A 22,886-nucleotide genomic window follows, 5' to 3' on the forward strand; every position below is an offset into this window, starting at 1 on the left:
TTTTCCTGTTTCTTCAGGGATGCAGATTCAGATGCAGACCACATCAAATGAAAATTTCACTAAATATACAAGAGTGCTTTACTCTTTTTAACTTTGTCTTTTTTTAATAGAGATTATAGCCAAGAACGTAATTATGGATAATAAAAGAACTTACGTTTGTTTATAGATCAGCCATTGGACTGTTTGGGATGAGTTCTTGGGATGAATTAGCTAAACTCACTATTTATTACATTTAAAATGATGGCATATTTAAGAGTGCTTAAGCCTCTGGATGCTGGACCTGTGAGAGCTTAGAAGTAGATAGTAACAAGACCAACAGCCTGCTGAATGTTATGTATCTATACTTTATCTTTCTTGTGGTATTAACATGAAAGGGTGTGTGCTTTCATCATTGTGAAATAGAGTATTTATTGTTATATTATTTTTCTGATTTTCATTTACTATGTGGTGTTTTTTATCTTCTTCATTTAAAGTCTACATTGTGACTGAGATTGGTACTAGAATCCTAGATGAATGAGAATGTGTGCCCATATTAATGATCTATTCCTTTTGACACAAATATTGACAAAGTATTTGGTGGGAATTCAGGGGCAACTTGAACCCATAACATTTGGGACAATGCATGGTGCATGCAAAAAAGTCTATGGTTAATAGAGCCCAGGAGAATATGTGTCATCCATATGCCTTTCAACTGTTACGAGCTAGAGGCAGAACTAAAAATCAGTAAAGAAAAAGACATTATTATCAGTTCTTATAAGTATAGAGTCTTCATATCCATGGAGGTGAAGCACATCCTTCTTTATGTATAGGAAATTGCAATAGGAAGGTTTGATAAAATTTGTGTGAGGCATGAGTTGACTAAGGGTTTTAAATTAAAAGATGTTAAATTCTGAGACAAGAAAGAGGCCCAATTAGAAATCTATCATTTTGTAACTTGTGCCTTCTTTGTGGTGGCCTTCAAGCTTCTTAGTTCCATAGCATAGGTAGCATATAGCCTGAGTCCAGTAGCACAGATAGCACACATGCTGAGAAGTGAAATGTTCTCTGTGTGTTGTCAGTAATGGCTGTCCTGTCTGTGTAAAGGAGATTGGGAATACCCTGGTTAGGCTGTGTACTGTGACCTTGCACATGTGGTAATGTATGAAAGTTTGATTTATAGATTGGATTTGTATTTTAGGAAAATTATCCCAGAATTCATTTTTAACATTTTATTGAGAATTTCAATATATGAATATGCTGTAATTTGACTGCATTATCATCCCATTACCCTCTTTGGTCCTTCCTCCCCACTCCTATTCCATTGAACACACTCTCCTCTCTAAGCAGTCCTGGGAGAGAACAGAGAAATCATAACCTTCGCCAACAAACGTGTAGAAGTGATTAAATAGGGTCATTTGTTGCCATGGATATTGAGTGATTTTTATCTTTCAACAGACTCCATGAGTTTGGCCAGTTGTATGGAATGTTGGGTTCTTTATTGTGGGGTTTCTAGTCATTCACAGAGAGTTACAATACTTCTCTCATCTCCACCACTTGTGAGTTTCAAGGCCATCTGTTCAGAACATAAATGTCCATTAGTATTCATTCATTAATCCCACATAATCCACAAGAGACTAAGAATCTGGATATCTAAATGCCTTGTTGAGAATTGGTGAGCTTACTCCCTGTTCTAAGTGGAATAGTTCAGAGCTCAGGCTTCAGCCCATCTGTACAAAGGGGTAAGTCACACCTAGAGCTGGCTTGTGTGCTGCTGATTACATGGCATAAGTTATAATGGGAGGGATAGCATGTACAGCCACAGACTTAGGTCCATCTGTGTCAGGGGTAAATCATACCATTAGGTAACTTATGTGGTGCTGATTCCATGACACAGGTCATAATGAAAGGATAATATGCACAGCTATAGGCCTAATGACTATCAAATCTTGTTTCTCAAAAATTCCAGTATATAACCAGTAGTTTTCATTCTAAGATAGTGAGTTTCCTGCATTGGTAGTCTATGGATAACCTATGACCATTGAAAGTAGTCCAAAGACTTTTTGGTCATGAGTGGACACTATTAAGGCCTCTATAGTGAAGGAGTCTTCAAGGGCATTGATAGGGATGCCTGATAATTTTAATTGGGACTTATTTTAAAGCATTGTAGGAAAAGGATCCATTTAAGGTGGGTTGATTTGTAAGGGTAACATCAGAGAGAATAAACAAAATTTGTAAGTGAAAAAACTATATTGCTTCTAAACTCACAAATGATAGGCACATATAGGATTTTTATTCCTTCAATGAGTGTGGAACCATGTGCTCTGAAGAGGGAGTCAAGTGTGTACTTCTCAAGAGAGGTACATATAGTGAAAATCTTTTTTTCTGCAAATGTGGTGTGCAAAGCAGTCAGTGGAGTAGTCATGTTGAGTGGACTTGAACATGCTGTTCAAGTGTATTGTAGTCCTTAAGAGATAAAGTAAACCAGAAGATAGAGGGCATTTGAAAAGGCATTAAATAAAACACATTAGTAAAATCTTTAAAGGAAAAGTAATTAGGTAGTGATTAGATATAAGTAATTTTAATAATATTGAATATTAGCTCATCTTTTGTATTTTGTTCAAATCTTTTCTTTATTCTTATTTGCCAGGCTCCTTCCCCCTCAGGTAGTGCTGAGGGAAGGACCAGGCCTGCTGGTTCCTCCCTAGGGGTTGGGGAGGATGATGAGTGTCGGACGACTCAGAAACCTCTCCTGGCCACCAGAGAAAAACCACACTCAGTCGGGAGTCTTTTCAGTGCAGGCTCGCAGAAACAACTCGCTTTATTACTCTGAACAGTTGTCTATATCATGTTGGGGATGAAGGTGGGGATTTTAGGATGGGGGAAGAGGTAAGGGCCAATAGTAAACTTTAACGATTGAAATGGTAATTACAATTGCCATGCAGAGGTAGCAGGCCAGAAGCCATTAGGCATCTTGCTGTGTCATAGCTGGCCAGAGACAGGTCGCCAAACTTTAGCTAGGTTCAGGAAGTTCCACTAGGCTTCACGCCTGGGCCTTTCAGGGCCCAACACTTATTAACAATGTACTTTATATAAATACACCATGTGTTGGTAACCTATTTCCCCTTGTCGTTGCTCCCCATTACATTGTGGACCCTACTCAGTGGGGTTGCAGGTATTCTCTATTGGGTTGTGGTTTATGCAGTGTGGGAGCAGCAGTCAGTTATTTTGCAGGGGAAGGAATTGGCATCTGGGTATGATGTCTCAATCCATGGCTCTTATAATCTGCCCTCTTGTTGGGCCTTGGAAGGCCCAATTGCAAGGCCTAGAGGAACTTCCTGAGTCTAGCTAAAGTTTGGTGATCTGCCTCTGGCCACCTATGACACAGCAAGACGCCTAATGGTCTCTAGCCTGTTGCTTCTGCATAGGAGTTGGAATTCCCATATATGCGCATGCTTAGAACCAATCATTTCAAAAGCCACGGTATACTATTGGTCCTTACCTCTCTCCCCCATTGTAGAATTCCCCACCCTCATTCTCAACACTATATAGGCAACCACCTGTAACAATAAAACGAGTTCCTGCTTCGACAAGGCTCTTGGCTTAGTGGTGTGTTCCTGGCCATTGACATTCATCCTCTCCTCAACCCCTTGGGAGGAACCAGCAGGCCTGGTCCTTCCTCAGCACTACCCACCAGGGGAGTCCGGCACCCTCCCTTCTGCAAAATTCCCTGAGCTGTGGTGGGTGAGTTTTAAGTCTACTTCAGTGATGAGCTCTTAGGAGAGTCTGGATCTCTGCTTTGGTAGTTGTTGAGTATCCTCAGGGTCTGCCCCTCTTAATGGATTGGACCACAGCAACAAGTTTGCAAAAGTCCAATTTTGGAACTTATTTATTTTGTATTACAGGTTTAGAAATAGGTAAATTGTCATGTAGAAAAACTGAGTTTTGTTTTATGAGTTGTGATCCCATGAGGCCCTATTTTAACATATATCACAGCATGTTAATTATTTTTATTTGGGATCTCAAGCACCTATTTTGTCATGCCAATTTGTATTTGTCAAAATATTAACTTAATCTAATTTTAGTTTATGAGTGTTTCTGAATGTCTATGTCTATGATACAATATTTTAAAACGTGAATTATTGCTATGACTAGGGGAAATGTAGGCAAGGGTCCAGTCAAAATGAGTCATAACCGCTTTTCCTATTTTTTTCTTGCAACTTGTTCTTAGTAAAGTGTTATAGTATATTAAGTAATGTTCACTATGAGTCTTATTTGAAGAGGTAAGAAACTTCAAAAAAATCTTAAAAGGAAGAAGAATTTTATGGTACCATAAAATTCTACTTCCGAAAAGGCAGACCAAATGGCTGAACCTTCACGAGGCCCTTAGAGGGAACACCTGAACCACAAGACACTGGAGAGGGTATGATGAAGACTGACCTTAATCTTCTACAGCTTTCCTCCCTCCCTATCTCCCCCTCCTCCCTCCATACCCCCCCATCTCTCTCTTCTCTCTGACTCTTTTATATTAGTTATATTTTTCTTCCTTTTCTTAGTGGGCACTGACCTGTAACTCCCAGTACCAGCATGTGGCTATCAGCCACAAGGAGCTTTTGATCAGAGAGACCTACAAGGTTTCCTAAAAGAAAGACAGATTTCTGTCCGAGTACTTGATGACCCACCAAAGGTTAGTGGTAAGACCCTACTGCTGAAGACACCTTATGTGGTTGACACATAACATGGAATGGCATGGCTGGAAGCTGGAAGAGAATAAGTCTCCAGACAGTCAGCATGTCTAGTGCCAGAAGGTGCTTACATGGGTGACTGGGAGAAAATCACCAATATCTGTCCAAGCAACATATGGTCTATCCTACTTAGCAGCAAATAACCTGTTGTGATGCCTACACAAGTGCAATAGTGGCACACAGCCATGGCGGGGAACCAACTGCTCTTAATTTGGCTAACTGATCCCCTCAGTGGTATGGAACCCATAGCTGGAGCTGGGAAACAAGTCAGAACCATATCCAAACATAAGCCTGCTCTCCATTATCAAGCTACCATCATTTGTGGGCTACAAGAGGGCCTGCACCTACTAAATTCTCAATAAAAAAAAAAGTAAGGGTTATCTCATTTGTCCTGGTGCTAATTTACTCCCCATTGGAGAACCTTCTTCTCTTTTTCAGATAGATGTATATCCTAAGGAGAGAGCCACCCCATCATACCTCAAAATGGCCCTGGCTAAAACTAAGAAAAATTGGTGAAACAAGCAAGGGTGCTGTTTTCTTGGTGAACTGGGTACCAGCACAAGGGTGAAGGAGATCAACACAGAGAAAAATCAACTCCTATCAAATCAGAAAGCCAGAGACCCAGAGGCCCCCAACACCTCATCACTGAAGAAGACCAAAAATGAACCCAACATGGCTCAGGGAAATTTGGGGGAAAAAGGGGCGGAAAGAATGTTAGAGCCACATGTTGGATCATGATATGCAGAGACATATATCCTACCCATAACTGTGGACTAACTCCACAATGCATGACCCATATACTTCAACAAAGAGGGGCCAAGGGGAGGGGGTAGGTCACGGATGAGCCTAATAATGGTACCAAACTGCCTGTATTTGCTGAATAGAAAACTAATTAATATAAAAAAATTTAAAAATCTTACAAGGAGATAAAAAAGACATTTTAAATGTACAAACGGCAGCTATAATAACTGAAATACATATATCCAGACATTGCACTATGTCACTGTAATCCCAGCACTTAATAGGTTGAGTCTGGAGTGTGAGTCTGAGGGATGCCAGGTCTACACAATTGAGATACTTTCACAACACAAAACAAAGCAACAATTTAATCCATGGGTACATACTTCAAGAGGAGAAAGAATAGTATCAATCTTTATTTAGTAGACATATGCATGAAAATAGAAATAGCAATAATTTATTAGGAGTTAGAGACTAGAGGGCAGGTTAAAGAATCAATGTTACAAAAATGGTAATTTAATGGTAGTCTGGCTTCACAGAATACTTGTAAAATAATAAAATAATAGCAGGGACCAAAGGCATTCAGAATTCAGGGGAAAACACATTGTTTTCTTGCTTTTGTGTTATCTTAGTCCACATGGGCACCTATAGTAAACTACTGTGAACTAGAAACTTTATAACCAGTAGAAATTTGTTTATTTATCACACTCTGGAAACTAGACATCTGAGACCACCAAGGAACCTGCAGAGTGGAGTTTCTGTGACGATCTGACTAAAAACTTCTCACTATGCCTTCAGAGAGCATAGGTCTCACAGGGACCTCTATTAGAACAACACTAATTCCATTGAGAGCCCTACCCCTTGAGGTAACCACCTTCCCAAGGCCTCATCTCATGCTAATCTCTGCTAATCTCTACTACGTCACTGCACACAGTTAGACTTAGTTTTGCTTACAAGCTTTGACTTTGCAGTTTTTACTCTCACAACAAACTTGTTTATCCTAACCTGGCCCTGGACCATATGCTGGTCCTTACATACTCATAACAGGATGGTTGACAGAGGAGCTGGGGAGAATCTGTTGACTACAGAGATACAAAAAAGGCCAAGAATAATATCATTGGCAGAGAAATCAGAGGGATTTTCATTGATAGAAATTTGAAAGTAAAAATTGAATTTTTTCTCAGGTGAAATGAACTGTGACCTCCTATGACCTCATCCTCAGCACTTGGGCATTGTCATAAGGGAGAGATTATGCATCTATATGAATGTGATTAGATGGAAGCAATGCAGAGTTAAGATTTCACATTCATGTCCATATGGTAACTTCTTTCAAGGAATTAGGGAATGTTTTCTGCTTCCCTTATCTATCCTTTTCAAAAATGCTTAGAAACCTGAAAATAACCTTAAATTCTCCTTGTCCTAGAAATTGGAAGTTTGATGTAACTTTTTCTGAATTTAAAGAAAGTAACATTATTGAGCTCATAGCTAAGTTTCAATAATCTTAAGACTCATTTTTGCTTGCATTTTTTGAATTAGTTCTGTACTTTTCATATAGATTTGGTTACATTGCTGAGACTAGCCTAGAACTTGTCATTTTCCCACGTAGTTGGAACTAAGATGTGTGTCTCCATGCTTGGTTGGAGTTCTGTACTTTTAAATGAAAGACTCACACTTTGTCAAAGAAACTGAATAGCTTTGTGGAATTGCAAGTGTTAATTCTGATTTTAGCCAGATGATAAGAAGGGCAGAAAATAATTGAAGAAATTGTTATGGGGTCCAGTTTTGCACAAGTAAGACCATCAACTCACAGAATGTGAGGCAAAGTTTTATTGGGGTTAAAAAAAAAAAAAAAAGCAGAAAAAAGGATAGTCTGGCACACCAGGGCTCCATTTTAGATTTTGAGTGAAGCCCTGAACTGTTCAGAGTGTCAGCTTTTATTGGAAATAACACATGATGTTAGAAAAGAACAGGATGGAACTTAAATCCTAAATAACAATTTACACATGACAGGTACAGCCATAAAAGTAAAAAAAAAAAAAAAAAAAAGAAAGAAAATTGCAAACAGATCTGCTGGTCAGTTACAGGAAGTGCCACCTGGGGGGGCGGGCGGTGCCAGGTAGGCCTGTGACCAGGAGTCCCACTTATCTTAAGGAGTTTGCTCAGCAATGCAAGCCCCAGGAAATGCTATTCATCCCAGCAGAGCCTCTTGTTTACCTGCTATTAGCAGAGCCTCCTGTTTGTCTGCCATCAACCAGAGCCTCCTGATTTCTATATTTCTCTAGGCTAGGTATTGAGAAATATAATATTTTTTTCTCTTTACAAAATCAGATGAAAGATTATGATATAGTACAATACATAAATTTATAGATGTATATATGCAGTGCTAAAACTGTGAAGAAGAAACAAAATCATGACATTTTGAAATGCAATTTCAGGAAATTGCATTATGGCAAAGTGGATAATGCATAGAAGGGAAATATGTAAAAGGCACAGATATCAGAAAGAATTTAAAAGTATAAAAGGTGTGGTCTAGATTATACATCAGATATATTTTTGGAAAATAAGTTATAAAGGGATTTATGTAACTTAATAAAGAAGATTTTGAAGGCAAAAGTAAAAGACTAAAATATTGAAATCATGTGGAAAAATATCTACTTTGGTGACTGTACTGGTCATTTTGAGTAAATATTGTACATTACGGAGAGAACTTAGAAACTGTTATAGAGGAAATGATGAGTTATATATTTAAATAAAAGTCAAAATTAATAAATCTAATGAATATCCCTTCCATTCCTCTCTTCTCCTTCCATCTGCTCCCCTTCTTTCCTACCTTCCTTCCTTCCTTTCTTCCTTTTTTCTTTCCTCCCTCTCTTTCATTCATACATTCTTTCTTTCTTTTGGGATAATGGCCTAAAATACACTTGGTAGCCCAGGATTGACTTTAAATAGCAGCATTCCTGTTTCTACTTCTCAAGTGCTTGGATGCAGTTCTCAGCCATCATACTCAGTTTCATACAGATTATCAGATCTCATTGCCTAACCATTCAGTTATCTTTGAATGTGTGTATCTATGTCCAATGTAAAATGAATGAATCAACAGATTGAGATTACAGCTAAAATCATAGTAGTTAACTTCATAACACTAATATTTGTACTCAGAAACGGATGGTTAAGAATGAACATTAGTTCACCAGTTCACAAAATTTCAGACAAAAAAAATGTTTCAATTTGAGAAATATAAAAAAGAATCTGCATATTTATAGAGAAGGGATTGATAGTAAAGATGGACAATTTGTGTCTTTTAAAGCAGAGAAAGAGAATCTAGGTGTGGTGGCGCATGCATGGAAACACCAGCATTTTTTGGTAAAGGTAGAAGGATCAGAGTTAAGGCCAGCCGTGGTTACCTATGCATTTGGAGGTTGGACTAGACTACATGAGATCCTGTTGTTAAAAATTGAGTATATAGGGCTGAAGAAATGGCTTAGTAGTTAAGGTGCGTGCTTGCAAAGCCAAAGGACCCTGGTTCAACTCCCCAGGACCCATGTAAGTCAGATGCACAAGGGGGGGTCAAGCATCTGGAGTTTGTTTGCAGTGGCTAGAGGCCCTGCCATGCCCATTCTCGCCCTCTCTTTCTACCTGCCAATTTCTGTATCTCTCTCTCAAATAAATAAATATAAAATATTAAAAAATTAAGTATTTATTCTTTAATTAATTAGAGAAATATGTGATCTGCTAAACATGGTAGCCACAAAGCAATTAATGACTCACAACTTCAAGCAAACATGTTTACACTTTAATATCTAGTTTCTTTTGTGTCTGTGAAGTAGTTTCTCAAAGGCTGTGGATATGACAAGGGTCTGCTTTGGAGTCAGCATACATGGCAGAAGGCCTGTGAAAACTCAAGGGCAATAAGCAGAAATGATTTCCTGGTGTTTTTCATGCTACGTCTGTCTGTAAGACCAATCAAAATACTAATCAGTATTGCAAATCAAGAAATGGATTGATAGAAGATTCACAAGTGACTAAAATCAACAACCTGTAAGCAACAGAAGAGAGAGAAAGAGAAATAAAAGTTCTCAAGAAAGTCCTTAGTTTCTTCAAGGTTTGGGACACTTCTACTTTTATAAAGTTAGCACATGTAGCCTTCTAAATTCATCTTTTCATCTAGGTTTGCTTAAACCACTTTTATGAAAATGAATTGTACTTATTGATAGCATAATCATAATTTTGAAAATAAATAAAATATTTTTGAATTATCCCAGGAAGCTTAGATTAAATGTAATGGTAATGCTATTTCAGCCTTAAAATTTTCCTGTTGCTGTTGACATAGTGGAACAAAGAACAGGGAGTCTGCATCATCGTTGTCAGTCAGAATCATGCCTTAAAGCAGAAACGAGCAGAAGACCAACCACAGACAAGCCTTCCCTTCCAGGGCACTGGCAACCAGAAATCTTCCCTGTATTGATGTGTGTCCTGGAGAGACAAAGGAAGGGTAAACGTTTTCCCTAGGGGCAGGGGCAGAAACTTTACATTGCCTGAAAGCAAGTTTATGTATTCCCACTAACTAAAATGTGGGACAAAGATTAGAACAGTTAAGGAAATTACATTTTTTTCTGTATTCTGAAGTCGTATGATCTTTCCATTCTAGCAGTAAAAGAATCAGATAATTTTATTAAAGTATCACCAATGAGGTGCTCAAGTTAATATAATTTTAATAATGTTCAGCTGTTAACCATTGCCCTAACTGCAATTGCCCACCTGCTGGAGAAAGTATTTATTGTTTTTAATTAAAAGATTATCTTTTCATCCTCACTCTTTAAATAAACATGCCATCACATGACAACTCATTTTATCAAGAGCTTATAACATTCATAAATGGATACACTTTGATCTGGCAAATCTCCTATTTAGAGTAAAATCTCACATTCTATTTTTTTAAGCACCCTTTTGACATAGCTTTTTACTAGTGCTATGAAATAAAAGTCTGGTCATCATTGAGGTTGAAGGTCATTGTTGTTAAGTCCGGTAAAGTGTGAGACTTAAAAAGTGTGTGAAAATTATGGGGGATTAATGGTATCAAGGGATCTTTTAAAGTTTCTATGATTGTGCAAAGTCCACAAAGTTCCTATGCCTAATAATCTGAAATTATTTCAGGTTTTTTTGTTGTTGTTTTTGTTTTGTTTGGTTTTGTTTCTTGAGGTAGGGTTTCACTCTAGCCCAGGCTGACCTGGAGTGCACTATGGAGTCTCAGGGTGGCCTTGAACTCACACTGATCCTCCTACCTCTGCCTCCTGAGTGCTGGGATTAAAGGTGTGTGCCATCATGCCTGGCTTTATTTCAGTTTTTATGCTTTCTATTTTTCACCCATTTTGTATATTCATTATATATATTCTCATTGAATAAAAACAATATTCTCATTTTCTATCTTTGATTTAGACTACCTATGTCTATTAAAAAGAAAAAAAATATTTTGTTGTTTATTATTTCTTAAAAAAAACTTTATATTTATTTATATGAGGGAGAGAGGGAAAGAGGCAGAAAGAGAATGGGCTTCCCAGGGCCTCCAGCCGTTGGAAACAAAATCCAGACATATATGCCCCTGTGCAGCTGACTTAATGTGGGTCCTGGGGAAGTGAACCAAGGTGTTTTGGCTTTGTAGGCAAACGCTTTAACAGCTAAGCCATCTCTCCAGCCTTCACTTGTTATTCCTAAGGAAAAGCTAGATGTTTCTCATGCAATGGAAGAATTTCATGGAAACTGGATGAGTAAAATTTTATTCTTCAGACAATGTCTAGTTTTTAATAATTGTGTTTAAGTACAGAATTTGAGGATATGGAACATTTATTGGAATTTATAGAAGGCTCTAAGATGCTCTGCCAGATAACATAAGCAGAAGAACTGAAAATGTTACTCTCAAGGGAAAGGGTTATTTTCTATCTTTTCTGACTAAGTAAAGGTTATATGACTGTGTGGAGAGAACTTTGAACTATTAAAGGCTGCTGGAATATTTTATCTTTAAAAAGATTTTAAAATGCTGCAGAAATGTAATGTTCAATTTGGTTTCACAGTTTTAATTGTATCAAGAAAATTAAGGATGAGAAAGGACTTGTATATATATTGTTTGCAAATAACTATATTTTTTTCTTGTTTACTTTCCTATGATAATGAATTGTAGGTCCAAAGTAAGTTATTCATTTTTAATTTTTATTTATTTATTTGTTAGACAAATGGAAAGAGAGAGAGAGACAATGGGCACACCAGGGCCTCTAGCCACTGCAAACAAACTCCAGACATATGTGCCACCTTGTGCTTACATATGTACTGTGAAACTGAACTTGGGTCCTTGGCTTTGTTGGCAAGTGCCTTAACCACTAAATCATCTTGCCAATCCAAGTAATTTATGATACCTAAGTATTCATTGAATTTATAAAAGCATATGCCAAAAATACATTGTTCTCATCTTTATTGACAATGAATAAATAAGCTTCATGAAAAACTCTCAGATATGCTTCCAAAAAAGATGAAGAAATAATGTTAAATTGAAATATTGGGAATTGCTGGGTGAGGTTGGCACACACATACTTAGAAGAGCTGAGACAGAAGGATTGTTTCCTGTTTGAGACCAACCTGGATTACATAGTAAAATCAAGGAGAGCCTAGGATACAGAGTATGGTCCTGTTTTTAAAACAAACAAACAAACAACAACAAAAATAACAACAAAAGACAAAGAAGCACCACCAACCAAAAAAGTAATAGAAGGAAGAATGAGTAGGATTTACTATAACTGAAATGTTGAATAAAATCTACACTGTTACTATGGCTACTCATTTATTGTATAAAAAAAAGAATATTTTACTTATTTCTGAGGGAATTAAAAATGTTGTTGCAGAACTGCAGAACATTTAGGCTGATGAACTTCAAATCATTTTTATTTTCTTAAAAACACTGTCCCTGCCAGGCATGGTGGCGCATGCTCTTAATCAGAGCACTCCAGAACCTGAGATGGTAGAATCACTGAGTTTGAGGCCAGCCAGAGACTGCATAATGAGTTACAGGTCAGCCTGGGCTAGAGAAAGACCCTACCTTAAAAAGCCAGAGAAGATGTTTAGCCGGGCCTGGTGGTGCACTCAGGAGGCAGAGGTAGGAGGATCATCATAAGTTTGAGGCCAGCCTGAGCATACAGAGTGAATTCCAGGTCAGCCTGGTCTAGAGTGAGACCCTACCTCAAAAGCAAACAACAACAAAATAACTCTCCACTTCATTAGTATTTTAAAAGGCTTCTTACCAGGAAACAAATTTTAGAGCCCCCAACTAAGCAAATATCTTAAGTAAAAATAACTTGAAATAGATTGTATGTAAATCTATCTCCCTTTAAGATTATTGTTGATATGGAGATAAGAATGTTCCCAATGATTAGAGACTAAGGGCTGAAATTTAATTCATGGTTGTAATGATTTGCATAGTTTTTAATTAGCCAGTGCACAGTTCCACTTAGGACTCTATTCTAAGTAGGTTCTACATATGCAATGCATTATAAGCTGAGTGGCTGTCAGTGCTCCTTCCGGATTGGCCGGGACTATTAATGCAGTCCATCAACTCACCATCAGACCGTTACTTGCTCAGCAGTGTTCCCTGTGGACTGGCTTTGCTCACTTTGAACATATTGCTTTAATAAGGAGAATTATTCCATAAAGCTTGAGTTATCTCAGGCCCTAAAGAAGCACTTTGGAACATGACAAATTGCTTTCTATACTAAGTTGTTTTGGGGGATCATAGAGTAAAATGTCTATCTAGCCTCATTTACATAAAACATCCAGCACAGAATTTCACAAATTAACCCAAATTTGATGTAATAGTGAATGATATCTGTCTAAATCCTTCCGTTTGTAGGATTCCAGATGTGTTTTTTATGTTGCATGATTTACTTTGTGATTAGTTGTTCGAACCTAAGACATCTGTTGACATTGTGCAGCTGAGAATATTTTAATGGTATTATGGATGCCATGCATCTTTCAGAGCTTAATCACGTGTCTCAGGCTGGAACAGCTCCCTGGGTAGGCTGCAAGACACAGATGTGGAACTCTAGACTGCTGATCATGAAATTATTCAAAAACAGCATTCTTGAAAGGCAATTTCTTAGTATTTAAATTTAGGTAGAAAAGAAACTGCTTAAAAGTGTACAAAAATAATCCAAAAAGTGTCGTGACTTTGATTCTTAGAGTAGCAACTCTGCATGTTTTCTGTCACTGTAATGAAGGTTGAAAAAAACACCAGATCTCTTGTCTCTCTGAGGCTTAGTAAGTCATAGTGTGCACAGTGTCTAATCAAGGTGGAACTAATGAAAATCAGACCTGATTAAAAAGATAATCATACAGCTATCCCCCAAAAAGCTGTATATACTCTTCATTATTGAATTACTATCTGATTGTACTGGAATGCATGCCAGTTGAGGGAACGTAGACTGTTCATCCTCTTGACTGATAAGAGAGGCCATACAACAGAGGAGTGGTGATGAGTAGCCAGCAACCTGGTAAGTGCCAGAAATCACTAAAAAGTTATACTTCAAAATTATTTCAATAATGTGTTGCCAGGTGGTTTCATCTTACCTACATAGGATTTCCCACAGTTTCCTGTGCATTTTTAGACCACAAACTGTGGTTGTTGTGCACATCTTGTTAAGAGAAAGAAGCAAAAGCATTTTCTCTGGGTTGTGATCTTCAGGAAGACCTGGAACAGTCATGCTCACTGGCCCAAATCCTCCAGTCTAAAATAAAGTTATAGGGCTGGGGATGCAGTTCAGTTGGTAAAGTACTTGCCTAGCAAACACAAACATATGTTTATTCCCCACCATCATATAGCAGGGCCTTGTGGCAAATGTCTCAAAGTACTTGGACTTGTTAAGTACAGGTAAGAAGATCAGAAGATCAATGTCATCCTCAACTACATAATAAGTTTGAAGCAAACCTGAGTTGCATAAAACAATACAAAGGCCAAGAAAGAAACCATAGGAGATGGCATAGATATCGATTACAGTAAAAAAACAGTATGACATTCATGTTCTGTTTCACACTAACTCGTTGTGAGGTCTTCAGCAAGTTACATAGTTTATTTTTACATGTTTCTTCATGAAATATAGGAAAAAAGATGACTGCTCAAGAAAAATTGGGTTAAGAATTAAATAAAATAATGTAATTAATGTTTCTGCCTTAATTCACAATTAATAAATACTCATAAAAATCATAATTATTACATGATTGTGATGTTCAAGTTCTGTTATGAACTTGATCTGTTTAGGAATCCATAGATATTCCTCGTGTTTGGGTCTCTAGGGTTGCTTCAGAAGGATTAACTGAAGGAGGAAGTTCTTCCTCCAGAGTGAGCCTTTCCCCCAGAATGGATGGCCCTTCCAGAGGGGGAACTTATCTAAGGAAGCTTTGGGAGTGAACAATCCCTTCCTCCCACCTGGCTGCCAGGGCTGCTTGCTGCCTTCCAGCATGGACTGAAGACCATCGTGGGTGGAAGACCACTGTATCCCCAGGAAGCCTGCAGGCCTTTAGTGCTGGATTGAGACTGGTGAAGTATCCAGTCTCATGGACTGATTTCTCCAGCCTACAGACTGCAATTGTTGGACTGTTGGAAACTAATCTACTAAATCCCCTTTGTAATAAAATTCATTCTATCATTTACTTCTTTTCCTCTAGAGAACCCTGAGCAAAACAATGATTTATAATTATACCATTTTTGCAAAAGTTAAAACTCAGGGCCTAACACATGTTAAGCTAGATCCTTACCACGACATCCCCTGTACTATGCCATTGCTGTTACCATTCTGACAGTTATGTGAAGTAATCATTCTGAACAAATTTATCCTTCTAAGGAACTAAATTAAATACTTAATTTTCACTAAGAAGATTACATTACAATCAGCTATGATTCCATTAACGCTATCACTCTGTCAATTTTTCACAAAAAAAGATACCAATTCCTTGTTACTCTGCCATCTACAGAATACATAGAGTATAAATTGTGTCTATTTTATCTGGCAATAGCCAACAGGACAAAATGAGCATGGCATAATGGAAGTACAACTTTGAGAAGTATCATTAAATTAATCTAGAATCACAATGAAATGGAAGCATTAGCTCCTAATGGCATTTTAAAATAAATATTTAGCATACCTAGATCATATGGCTGAGTATGAGCTGAGAAAATACAAAGGCACACTTTGGGGCATGAGCCTGCTGAGAGTCTCCTCCCTCTTGATTACTTTATACATTCCTCTCAACTGCTCCCACATTCAGCGCAGGTACAGTCACACATGTATGCATGTGTGTGGGCTTGCTCACGCACACATACACACACACACACATAGAATTTAGCTTCAAGGGAGGTGACTCATAGTTTTCTTTTTTAAAAACCACTCTTTATTTATTTATTGGAAAGAGGGGGGAGGAGAGAGAGAGAGACAGAAGAGCAAGAGCGAGAGAGAGAGAGAGAGAAAATGGGTGTGCCTGGGCCTCCACCCATTGTAAACGAACTCCAGACACATACGTCACCTGTGCATCTCTGTAATGTGGGTACTGGGGAAATTGAACCAGGGTCCTTAGGCATCATAGGCAAGTGCCTTAATTGCTAAGCCATCTCTCCCGCACATAGTTTTCTTTATTGTTGCTGTTACTTTCTTTTGCACAGCTGGGTTAATAAAAGTGAGAAAATGTGATTTGATCAAAAATCAGTCCCATAAAGTGTAAAATCAAGGGAAGACCAAAAAGCTTAAAGCAAGACTGGAAGTTCAGAGTTTATTTAGACCATGATCAAAACTTAGGGTTTCAAGTTTTTACATCACTGGAAATGGAACCCTGTGCCTTCTGTGTGTTCAGCAAGTGCTCCATTGCAGAGCCATATCTTCAATCCCCTTTTCACTTTTTATTTTTGAGAAAGGATCATGCTAAGCTACCTAGATTTGCCTTGAACTCACTCATTATCCTAGACTTGCCTTGAATTTATGATCCACTAGCCTCAGCTTCCCAAGTAGCTAGGTTTAGCTAGGCTCAGCAAAAACTGAAGGTCTTGTTCTATAATCCTTCACAGGGCTGGAAGAACGGTTTAGCGGTTAAGGCATTTGCTGCAAAGCCAAAGGACCCAGGACCCGCCTTAGCCAGATGCACAAGGGGGCGCTCGCGTCTGGAGTTCGTTTGAAGCGGCTAGAGGCCCTGGCGCGCTGGTTTCTCTCTCTCTCTCTCTCTCTCTCTCTCTCTCTCTCTCTCCCACCCTCTCAAATAAATAAATTAATTAAAATAAAATATCCTTCACAAAAGTGGCCCAAACAAAAATAATAATCAGTGCCTTATCACACAAATAGGACAACCAACGTTAAGATTGTTTTTCCCTCATTCAGTCTTCCTTTCTTCCAGGCTTGCCTTGAATTTGTGATGGTCTTGCCTCCTCTTCATGAGCAATAGGATGGCGGACATGCAAGAAAATATCCAACTAAAGTTTAGGTTTATGAGTGTGATCTGTGCTTATGTTTCATGTTTATATTGACACAGGCATGGTATAAAAATACAATTCTTTATCATGTTTTTTCACAAATGTAAGAAAAAGTTTCTATTTTTATTTTTTCCTGCATAGTAGTAATATCATAGTACATATCATTTAAAAATTATGAAAGAAGCCAGGTGTGGTAATACACACCTTTAATCCCAGCACTTGGGAAGCAGAGGTAGGAGGATCACAGTGAGTTTCAGGCCACCCTGAGACTACATAGTGAGTTTCAGTTCAGCCTGAGCTAGAGTGAGAAACCATCTCAAAAAAAAAAAAAAAAAAAAAGATATGTAGCTCCTTTTCAGGATTATGATGTTGTTATTTACAAAACCCTGCTTTATACATATACATACATACATATTACATACATACATACATATGTATATATATATGAATATATATATATATATATTCATATAAAATCATGAACTAAATGATTTGCAAGGTTATAACATAAGATATTCAGCAGGAAATTTCATTTAAAATGTTACAACTATTGTTTTATATTTTGTAATTTTTATAAATTCTAGATATCAAATATAATCAAATATAATTGCACACATGTAAAGGCACCTGCACACATATTTTCCAAAATACAAAGACAAAGCAGCTAACAGGTTCTTTAAGCTCAGATTTTATTTATTTATTTATTTGTTTGTTTGTTTGTTTGTTTTTAGGGAGTATCTCAAGAGTCTTTGTCTAGCTGATTATGTAGCCAAGAAGATGACCCTTGAAAATTCTGCTTCTCCTGACTCCACCTTGTGAGTGCTGGGATTACAGACATGCACCACCACACGCAGCTTGTGTTGGTCCTGGGATCTATCCTGGGGCTTTGTACATGCTATATAGGCACAATTGAGGTATACCAGCTGAGCTTGCATCCATGACCCAAGCTCAAGTTTCATAATTTCTTGCCAAATCATCTTCTCTCACTCTGCATATATATGTGGGAGAATTCACAGTCTTTCCAGCTATGGGTTGGGGGGTGAGAAAGGAGAGGAGTGAAATCAGAGCAGCTGCAGCTGCTCAAGTCCCAATCAGCTCCATCTCAGTGTAGAACTGGATTGGCCTCTGTTATTCTATAACCTATACAATGCAGACAATACTCCTCTTCTAATTGGAGGCATCAGAGGACTTAATGAGATAATAGGTAAAGATTCTGAACATAACTCATTGTTACTTATTCTCTTTTAATCACATATTAGCTCTGTTCTCATTATAATAATCATGTTCACATATTTATTATCTAGTATTCAAACCAGACTATAATTTCCCACTTTTTGGAGCAATCAGCTTATTTTTTTACAGTAAATCCCTCATAAGTTTACTGCGCTGGTCAACACTGAGAGACCACACGACACAGAAGACCTTTTCACTTATGCTCAGTGTCCAACTTTATATGTCTTCACTGTTTACTTCCCGGTGCTGCAGACACACTATATTTTGTTTGAATCTTCTCAGTTCAATATAATTCTGCTGTTTCATATATTTGTAGATTCCCTACAATAATATTAATTATATTAATAATATGACATTCCACTAAAATACATTTCCTCTATGAATACATTTTTTCATCTTCCAATCATAATAAAGCTATCTAAGGATTTATATCTTCTAGAATTTTGCTTGTATTGTCTATAACTTATGTCATATATTTGTGATTTCCATTTTGAAACTGAAAGATTCTTTTTAAAGTGGGATTAAACCCTCTTAATGTTTCTCCTGTTCCCATGATGTAGTGGACACTCAATATAACTCCACTGGGGCAATAAAATAGAAAATACATTTAAAAGTACTTCAAATTTTGAAATAACAGGACTATTAAAGAGAAAATCTCTGCTTCTCTTTTTCAGATACATGTAAATCCTAAGGAAAGAGCCACCCCATCATACCTCAAAAGTGCCCCGGCTGAAACTAAGAAAAATTGGCAAAACAAGCAAGGGTGCTGTTTTCCTGGTGAATCGGATACCAGCACAAGTGGGAAGGAGATCAACACAGAGAACAATCAACTCCTACCAAACCAGAGAGCCAGAGACCCAGAGGCCCCCAACACATCATCACTGAAGCAGACCAAAAATGAACCCAACATGGCTCAAGGAAATTTTGCAGAAGAGGGGACAGAAAGAATATCAGAGCCACATGTTGGGTCATGATATGCATAGACATATATCCTACCCATAACTGTGGGCTAACTCCACAATGCATGACCCATATACCTCAACAAGGAGGGGCCAAGGGAAGGGGGTAGGTCATGGATGAGCCTAGTAATGGCACCAAACTGACTGTATTTGCTGAATACAAAATTAATTAATTAAAAAAATTAAAATAATAAAAATGAGAAAATCAGTCATGTGGTAATGTAACTTTAGTCTAACACTCAATTCTATGAGTTTATGTTGGCTTTTGAAATTTATTGCAGACTGTCTTAGACTCACCAAAGATTACAAGTAATTAGGGATTTTAGCAATCACTTGCTCAAACTTCCCTCTATGATGATGATGCTTCAAAGGTTCATATTTGTTAAGGAAACAACATACAGATTATTTTTACTGGCAAGCAGAAGCTGTTAGCAATAACAGCTGTTCAGACATCAAGTCTAATGAACTTTCCATTAGTTGTTGGCTATATTTTTCTATGTGGTCCAACTCATAGTTTAATGGTTAACTGTATGTCTTTATGGGTTATTTTATTTTTTTAACTTTTATATATCATAATTTCAACTTCAATATTTTTGAGACAGTACTTTTCTCTTTAGCCCAGGGTAAAGAGGAAAGTACCACCCTGGAACTTACTATGTAACCCAGGAAGGATTCAAATTCAAAGCAATCCTCTTGTCTCAGCCTCCCAAATGTTAAGATTATAGGCATTAATCTCTATTCCTGTACAAATTTGCAATAAAATTATTAATTTATTTTTATTTATTTGAGAGAGGCAGATAGAGAATGGGCAAGCCAGGGCCTTTTGCCACTGCAAATGAACTGCAGACATATGTGCCACCTTTTGCATCTGGTTTACATGAATACTGGGGAATTGAACCTGGGTCCTTAGGCTTTGAAGGCAAGTTTCTTAATCACTAAGCTATCTCTCCAGCCCAAATTTATAGTAAATCTACTCAACAGTGCAACCATGATCATAACTGAATTTTCAGCTCACATGAATAGAATCATATACTACATGGCTTCTTATAACTGACTTATGTTTTCGAATTCATCCATCCATACTATGATTAGCTTGTGAATGCTTAAGTGGATTCTAGTTTGACTACTTAAAAGTATGTATACAAATTGATTTTTCCACCCTAACTAGAGGACTCCTTAAGAAACTGAAATGTTACATTGGCTTGTATTAAAAAAATCATTTTCTAAAACTTCTACAGCAATGTTAAATTAAATTGTGATTATGCATATATTTGCTTTTTCATTAATATTAGAGGAGAACTATAATTTAATCATTAAGCACAAACCCAGTATAAACCTGTGAGGTATTCAGATATGGCCTTTATTAAGTTCACTGAGAGGATTTGCTTTTGATATTATTGTTAAAAGGTGCATTATTTCAAATGATTTTTCTGTATCCTTTGAGATGATTAGTTGATATTTTGTATTTTATTCTACTACATGTTTTATTGCATTAATTGATTATAGTATATTAACCAAACTTTGTATTCCTTAATTTGCTATTTTTAAATTTCACTTATGGGAGTATGTCTGAGCTTATGGTGTTTATGTGTGGGGTTCATGCACACCATGACACTGCTGTGGAAGTCATTTCCTTCCACCTTCTAGTTTGAAACACATGTTCTGTTTCTATTTGTATACTGTGTTTGTTCCAATTCAGATGGCCCACAATTTTCTGGATTCTCCTGGCTCCACCTTCTACTGATGTGGGATCCTTGGAATCACAGATTTGCACTACATTACTAGGTTTAAGTGGATCTCTGACAGGCTTGCAAACAAGTGCCTTTAACTGCTGACCTATTTACCTAATCAATCCTAATATCTTGTTATACTAAAATGTTTCTAGGGCTGGGTATGGTAGTGCATGCCTTTAATACTAGCTCTTGGGAGGCAGAGGTAGGAGGATTGCTGTGAGTTCAAGGCCACACTGAGAGTACATAGTGAATTCCAGGTAAGCCTGGACTACAGTGAAACCCTACCTTGAAATCCACCCCCCCCCCAAACAAAGCTTCTAGAAAATAACTCCAATGATTTTTTTTTTAGGCACTTGCATGTTATTGGCCCAAATTCTATCCTAATTTTTTTGCACAAACTGGTTTTCAATGAAATAACTTTATGATTTCATTATAATATGAGGAGAAGCCTGGAAATGTGGGGAGAATCTGACACTACATTTCATATATGGCCAATATTAAGGCTACAAGGGATCTTGGCAACAAAGAATGAATTTTTTCTCATCGAATTCAGTCTCAAACCAAAATCTTTTAAAATCCCTCCAGCTCTTTTATGAATGCTAAATCTTATCTTTTATGCAACTGTGAAATATTCTCATGATTCATTCATTGTACCAACTACCACATGGATACCTTTTACCTTCTGTGCAGGCTAATATTAAAATATCCTAATCCATCATGAGGAGCAGCTCATTCATGCTTACATTCAATTCTACTGGTCTTAATTAATCACATTCCTACCTAGAATCCTGTATTATTGGAGACAGTCTCTGTATTTTTTTTAATAACATGATTTTATGCCCTCTAAACTTTGTAATTTGCTTTGACTCACAAAATTTGAAAAAGTTAACTTGGTTCAAATTTCATATGTTAGGGCTTAAAAGTATTGTGGATTTCTCTCTTATACCTTTGCAATATAAATAGAACCAGGCTATCAAAAAACACAGACTACATGAAAACAACCTTGGATGACTTATTAGCATGGAAAGGCCAAGTGCTTACTAGCATGGTAGGCCATATTTGAACCTCCAATGCAATCAAACCTCAGATAACTGCTAGCACATACATTGTGAGAAAATTTTTGTTTTCAATCACCATATGTTGTGGTTGTATGCTCTGAGAAGTAACTGTGATAATTAACTGATACACTACCAAGGCTCTTCCTTTACCATTTGACTCATCACAAATACTTTCATTGGTAATATATATGTATTTATGTGTGTGTGATTTTTAGGCAGAAAATCCATTTTTTTGTGTGTGTGAAACTCGTCTTTGACTTTTGAGGCATTCAGTTTGAATGACTATAATATTAATAAATTCTATTATGTTAAGACTATGAGAACATTTGTTTCATCAAAATAAATCTACATGTCCTTTCCTGAACTGTATGACAGAGCAAAGTATTAGTTTTGAAAATAATTAGCATTATAGGAAACAATGCATCTTCTTACAGAAAAGGGCTAAGAATTCCAGAAATAGGCACTGTGAAAATTATTGTTGGCTAAAGCAACTTAATTCAAATCAATTCACAACCCTCATTTTCATCCATCAGTGTAAGTGGAAGTTTAGCTTTTAAGTGAAACAAATCTACAAAGTGCCATTTTTTTAACATCTCATATTTCTTTTGTTCCATTAACTCTGTTGTTGAAAACAGTGTACTTATTTCTGGTCCAAGGATGCCAAAATTCAGCCAGGATAACATGTTGCTTTAGCAAAGAAATTCATCACTTTTACTAGACGAACAACTCAGAGGATGTTCTCACAATCAGGGGTCAGTGGAATCAGTGTAACATAGGAATCATAGTATACGTTATCCTTATTTAAATATTTTTAAGTTTCAAAACTAAGATGTGTATTTCTACATAGTTTTTTTTTTTTTTGGTAATGTCTTTCTTTCCAGTACATTGAATAAAGGACTAACCCAAATATATACAAACATGTACACACATTTATATTGGTTGTAGATGTTCAA

The sequence above is a fragment of the Jaculus jaculus genome, chromosome 10, assembly GCF_020740685.1.
Source record: "Jaculus jaculus isolate mJacJac1 chromosome 10, mJacJac1.mat.Y.cur, whole genome shotgun sequence".
Lineage (NCBI taxonomy): Eukaryota > Metazoa > Chordata > Mammalia > Rodentia > Dipodidae > Jaculus > Jaculus jaculus.